Below are 7,206 nucleotides of genomic sequence, written 5' to 3'. Positions count from 1 at the left end.
AATGCTAGAAAGTTTCGAAAAACGTGCCTAAATTCGAGAAGAGAAGATTAAACTGCGAAATATGACTTTACTAGCGAAGATGAATTTGAAAAGTATATAAACTTAAAGGAAACCATATAAAACAAAATAAGTTAAGGTGTTGTGACTCAATATTCGTTTTCCTTTCATTCTCTCAACATGCCCAAAAATCCAACAAATCTCTTTTACTCTTATCAAGTCGGATTTTCTCTACAACACATTCTTTGAGAATGCTCTGATTACTGACATTGTCCACTAGCGTTTTACCGGATTTATTGCACAGGCACTGTCTACCAACCCCGTTGGCCTTATCCAGGCCTGGTCCAGGTATCGCTACCGTACAGCACCATAGGTGCAAGGACATAATTATATATTGCCATTTCAGCTTTATTTGCTTTATTTTTACTTCTGGTAATGGTTCTTACCCTGCGAATAATCTTCTTAACATCCTGTATATGCCTGGCTATCTCTTCATCAATCTATTTGTCAGTAGTAAATAAACTATCAAGATACATCTTGCATAATATCTAACCAGTCACTCAATTTTCCATTACATCCTTACACTCGCTTTCCTACCAGTATATATTGCTTTTATTGCTTGTAGGAGCCGTCTATTGCCTCCGTACTTTTTCAAGACTTCCCAGAGCTTATTTCTATCCACCTTACAAAACGCTTTTTCCAATTCAACAAATGCACAAAAAACTTTTATTTACCCTCAAAATTTTTTTTGTAATGTGTCTCAAACTAAATATCTGATCCTCGCAATATCTTCCTCTGACAAATTCACATTGGACCTCCCAGATCTTTTTCATCTGTTATTTTATTTACCCTATGAATAACTTTTTTCGAATATATTTTGTCTATGGTTCTTATTAAGCTGATATCTCTGTAATTATTGTAGTTACTTTTTATCTCCTTTTCCGTTGTATATTGGGACGATAATCGTCTTTTCACAGTCATCTAGAACTTCCTACATCTTTATACATAAATTTATTAACTAGCACAGACTGTGAGGTATATACAGTCGACGCTATTTACCCTGCCGCGGATGGGACCGTAGGGGAGTAATTTTCCTGGAAACGATGTGCCCCCACTCTCGAGGCTGATCTTGATGCGTGGTGCTTGATGCGAATTGTTTCGCTCGCTACGTACGTTGCCGCTGTCGTGGTGGGGGAAGAGCTCAACTCTGAGTTAGGGGAAACGGCAAGGTAAGTAACGACGACAGTATCCGTCACCGATTTTAGGTATTTCAGCCTTAATATCATCGCCATTCTTTAAGTTCTTAATTATATCCCTATCTCAGAGACACAAATTCTTCAAACTGGGCTTTCCAAAATGCACTTTTAGAAATATCTGGTTGAGATTTTAACAACATGTGATTGAAGTTTTATATAATTACGGTTGTTGAAATTTCAACTACTTATGAATGAAAAATCAGCCATTCATCACCTGAAATTTTCTTGGGTGTATTGCCTTTCATCAAACAAAGTTTCAATACATTTTAAAGCTATTTTATTGTTGCATTATTCATTGGTTAAAATATGCGCCCAACTACTAACTTGATGCGAGAAGTGTATTTTGCGAGTAAAAATCATGTCCAAAATAATTAGCCAAGTCATTGTAGTCATTTTATAACGTCAGTCTCACCCAACATCGTTCAATGGAGATGAAGTTTAAGGACAGAACTAGAATCGAAAGAAGAATTGTTGGTTTGTGTTTCATAGTTTGCCTAGTTTTAGCTGAAACCAAGAAATTTTATCTATGAGAAATTTAATTTGGAAACAAATTGAAATAGGTTCAAATATTTAACCTAGTGTTTAACTGAGCACAAAAAATGTGACTTATGGAAAATCGAATTTGGAATCAGATTTAAATTTTATTTTAAAACCTGTATTATTAAAAAAGAGAAAATGTCGCTAATTTTCAGTTTTTCGCCTTTTAATACATTCTCAAATGTTCTGTCAATTTTTATTATATATCATATTTGATTACTTGTAGCTAATCATTAATTAAATAAGGTAATCATTTATTAATGACCATACTGACTATTACAGGTTTATTGAACTACTATAAATCGAATTTTGGGCTTAAAATGTAAAATATATCTAAAAATAATTGAGGACTCAAAACTTCCTGCAAATGACTTTGGAGCTCTATCCAGTCAATTTATCCTGAAATTTTCAGACGAATCGGTCGAGTATTTCAGGCTAGAGGTCTTGTTTATTATTTAATATTTCATATTGCATATGCTTCCAATAAATATAGAATCGATAAGTTAACCATTCATTTAAATCCTTTGAGATTCCCTGAAATCTTTTTTAAACTTTGAAATCGCTTGAAAACTTAAAAATCCCATTAAAATCCTTTATAAATCTTAAATTTCTTTTAAATCTTTCAAATCGCGCGACTTCTTTTGGAATACAGTGAAACTCTTCTGTAGCGCCAATTTTGGGGCTGACTGTGGGTGGGAACTAACTTATTATAGCCAGCTCCGCTTTTTTGTGTTCACGCCTGAGTGCTCGCTTGAGTGACAACCGCCAACCGTACGCACCCTGCGCAGCTCCTGTTATGCCTACCTGCGGCGCAGCGTCAAATCTCGGAAGGGCTATAGAAGGGTAGGCTATTAAAGTGTTATACTGTATTTCTATAAATCTCTTGAAATCTCAGAAAAACCCTCAAATCTCAAATCCCTCAAAAGTGGAAATCTTTCAAAATCTCGTTTATAGTGAAAATAATTGATATATTAACTAAAAAATATAAAATAATCTTAGGGGCTTCAGTTGAATATTCCTAATATGAAAATATTCTTACGAGAGGGGGGGGAGGTATAAATAGGGAAAATGGTTCTCATTAATACTTGAATGGCCCCTTACGTAAGAGAGCGTGGGGTGTCATACAAAACTTACAAATCCTTACAAATAGGGGGGAGGGGTCTAAAATTAAACAAATCACCCTTACGTGACTAATGGATGTTGCTTAATCAGGGCTGCTTTTTCGGCCTTTTTAATGGACACGATAGACAAGTATTTAGATTAAGTAATAAGCAGTTCCGCTTTTGCGAGTAGCACATGGACGTTGATAGTATATAGTGATAGTTAAGTAGTTGTAGTCAATAGTGTGATAGTTGACGATAATGCAATGTGTGGGTGAGGCCCAAGGTTCCCTTAGTTAGCTTGGCCTCCGACCGATCCGCTAACTAATAACTACAACTACGCGAGGCGCATACGATGATTCCAAACGCCAGATAAACTCGTATCGAGGTCCTAATGAGAGAAAAATATACCCTTTTCAATTTACATCCATACACTATGCATGTTGAATACCTTACTTATTCAATATTCATCTCTCTCTGTACAAGCCCAAAGGTGGTCTCGACAGCGATTTAGTTACTAGAGTTGTTCTAGCTATTAGGGGAATGTGGAACAATGTAGGATGTGGGGCAACATGTTACCAGGCAGGGGCAAAGCGAGAAACTTGAGAATAAAGGATACGGTTCTTAACATGTTAATTAGAAGAAGAATTACGCGTCTAATTAGCTACTTTATGTTTTGGAATCGATATAAGGGAGCGTCCATTAATTACGTAAGGCTTTTTTGGAGGGGGAGGGATTAAAAGAATTGATTACGTGAGTTTTCCCTTCCTAATTATTTTTTAAAATGTATTATATTTTTGAATTGTTTACACATTCCTAGTAAAATTCTATGAATCATATAATCATTATTTTATTAAAATAAATAACAACAAGTATTTAACTTATTTATTTTATTGATAATAGACTTAATAAAAATAACTGAAATTAATTAAGAATGATAGATCTTCTGAAAATATTGATTAAAAATTATGCTATGCGTAATATAAAATCATACTGGTTAAATTTTTTTTTAATAGAGGACATTTTCCTCTCCCCTCATTTTATGAGATTCCCGCAGAAAAATTCCCTCTAAGTTTGAACCGATTCGGTTAATATTAAGGCATCGCAAAATTTTTTTACGGTAAAATAAGACTCACGTTTCTGAATTTAAATTTAGCTTGCAGGAGATTATAATAATTTGTTGGGAAGTCTCCAACAAAACCTCTTATGGAGACTTAAGAATGCCCCAAAAAACAGAAATGGAACATTTTGCGCAAAATTGACGCATATGAACTTTATTTTCCCCTTTTGCCATGTATTTTTTTTCATCTAACATTTTAATGTTTAACCATAAGCAAACACGTAACAAAATTTTTAAAAAAGATCAAATTTTTCTTATTTCATTTAGATAAAAATGGATATTAAATCTTTAATAAATTGTTTGTTAATGCTTTAAACAGCAAAATTTGCTCTTAAAATGACTAATTACCGCATTAATTATACTAGAGTTTAATTACTAGAGTTTTCTACCACTCATTAAGAAAAAGTTACAAGTGAATAATCAATTATTCTTCAAACAATATTGGAAAATTCTTGAAGCAAAGATCAATTTTCTTATAAATGACTAATTATCCTATTACACGAAAAAAGTGCATTCATCCTTCCTGAATTATTTCTATAGTCGGGGATAAGAGCGAACCTTGAAAAAAAGTTATAAATTTTGTATAATTTTCAGGATTTAATGTGAAACAAATGTGGAATAACTCTACAAGACTTCTGTAAACTACATATTGAACACCGATTTAAAAATGCCAATCAAATATATGGAGAAATTGAAGGAAAAACGTTGAAAACTTTCGTGGAAATCACATTTGAAGTATTGAGAGTTTGCGACCACGTAATTATAAGGTCTAAATACCTTCATTCTGCCAAATTTATAGAAAAAGTATTGAAAACATGATAAAAAATCTCACAAAAATTTGACTCGAGGTATCGAGTGTTTGTGAATTACTTCAATATAAGATCTATAGACCTCAGTTTTATAAAATGTAGCTGCATTATTAATAATAATATTGAATCGGATTGAAGAAGGAGTACGAGTAAGTATCTGAAAAATTATATTGTATTCATATATGTGTAATTTAAATATAAATAATATAAAGCTAATTACACAGAGTAATGGCTACAAAATAAAGCGCCACAGTGTACTTGTTCAATTTAATGAAAATGGTACAGATTTCGATTCGGTTCAAACATATTTGGTCAGATGATTCATTTAAATTTTTCGTTAAAAAGCTTCACGACTGCTTGTTTATAAAACACCTTCAAGCGTACAAAGTATTCAGGCGGCCCGAATCCATTTCAAATTAGACAGGGAGTTGAAATCACAGAATCTCTCGAGGGCGAAATATGTTGTTTTTTATAGTAAATGAGGAGATACGTCTTTTTCTGATTTCCACCAAATTTTTTTCTAAAATGTTATGCGTATTTGAATTTTGTGCATTGTTTTTCAAAAAACCAGAATTTTTTCTTTAGACCTCTATAACTTTCGGTCTGACTAAGATATTCAGTATTTTCTCTTTGATTCTAACTTTGTTGATCGTCTTCTTTCAAAATCAGTCGGAAAATTGAAAAAGGGTTCAAAATTAATAAAATAGCAGCGGTTTTTCTGAAAAAATTAAAAACCGATTTTCTCAACAAACCCATCTTTAAATGTTTTGTCAATTCTTTTCTTTAACTTGTACTTTGATAATGAAGGTATCTTGTAAGTTTCATGCTTGTTAAATAACTTGTAGCCAGGAGAATTCTTTTTTGTTACAATATAATTTACTTATTTTTCTTGGAAAGAATGATAGATACGAAAAAATGTTAAGATAAAAGTTTGCACCTCTGCAAAATTTCTATGAAAGACATCTCTTGTTCTTTTGCGATATTTTGCATAGTTCACGAAAAAAATGTAAAAACTACATTTTTAGACGAAAAAAATTCTCCTGGCCTAAAAATTGGTTTAGCCCACAGTGAACTGCAGTGCCGAAAGATCTTTCTCTTGTCTGAAAATAATAAAGAATTATTTTCGTTCAATAATCACAGAAGATCCGCTCAACAATTTGGCACTGCTATAAATTGAAGCGGATACACTTCTTTCCTTGGATTTCGAAGATTTAATCACAGAGTTTGTTCACCAAAAAACAAAACGAAATTGCTGTTGAAAACTCGCATGTTTTGATATCATATCAGCTTTCTTGTTCAATGAATCGCATTTGCTTACAATTCTAAAAATATATTACGAGTTTGAATGATTATTATGAATTTTCAAGAGATTTCAAAGACTTTAAAGTACTTTTTATGAGTTTAAGAGAATTACAAAAGATTTCCAAATATTTAAAAGAGTTCAAGGTATTTTTAATGAATTTAAGAGATTTTAAGTAATTTTGAAGAATTTTTCAGGAATTTCGGTAGAATTTAAATGAGTTTTAAGATTTTAAAATATAAATAATGTTCTTGAATTCTTTAAAATCTGTTAAATCTCTTGAAATATTCGGAAATTTGTAGAAATCCTTCAAAATCTATTAAATTTCATAAAATGTATATTAATTTTTTTAAACCTTTTAAAATATCTTGAAATATTTTTGAATTTAGTTTAAATCTTGTTAATCACATAAAATAACCAATAATAATTTTTAATATTTCTAAAATCTAAAATTTTAGTACATATATTATTATAAGCGCAGCAATATTTTTTATAGCATGGGTCACAAAAATTTACAGATAAATTTGCACAACTGTAGTTTATATTTCAGATTTTTTTCTACTTCCAGCTAGGTTAGCCGAGAGGCTTTAGGCGTTAGGAATTAGGAATGCGAAACTTGTAGGGTTTGAACCCGCGGCGAATAAAAATGTACATAGCGTGCAATTATAAACAGTTTAGTGAAACAGTTTAGTTTCACAGTTTAGTTTATTTAGTGAAACTGTTTAGTAAACAAATTTCAGAGTATAATAGTAACAATGTAATAATACAAACGATTCATTTTTTGCGGGGAAAAATCGGTTATCATTTTATAGAACTGTTCTCTACAGTTTCAAGACTTCTTCGATAAAGACTGTATTTTAGCTATAGAATTTTAGATTTTAAAGAAGTATTTTACTTTTTTTGTAACCTGCCTTTTAATCGAGATTACGTCACCTCGGCCTTTAAATTTTATAGAACTTTGTAACACATTTCGTTGAATAGTTCAACGCAATGTAAGGCAAAGACAATTTTAACTTTTGCTAAACTACCCATCGTATCCTCTACTATAACTATAGGATTAGTTCTATAAAATTTAAGGGACATTTTT

This window comes from Belonocnema kinseyi, chromosome 7 (genome assembly GCF_010883055.1).
Source record: "Belonocnema kinseyi isolate 2016_QV_RU_SX_M_011 chromosome 7, B_treatae_v1, whole genome shotgun sequence".
Classification (NCBI taxonomy): domain Eukaryota; kingdom Metazoa; phylum Arthropoda; class Insecta; order Hymenoptera; family Cynipidae; genus Belonocnema; species Belonocnema kinseyi.
Note: the sequence above shows the minus strand (reverse complement) of the source record.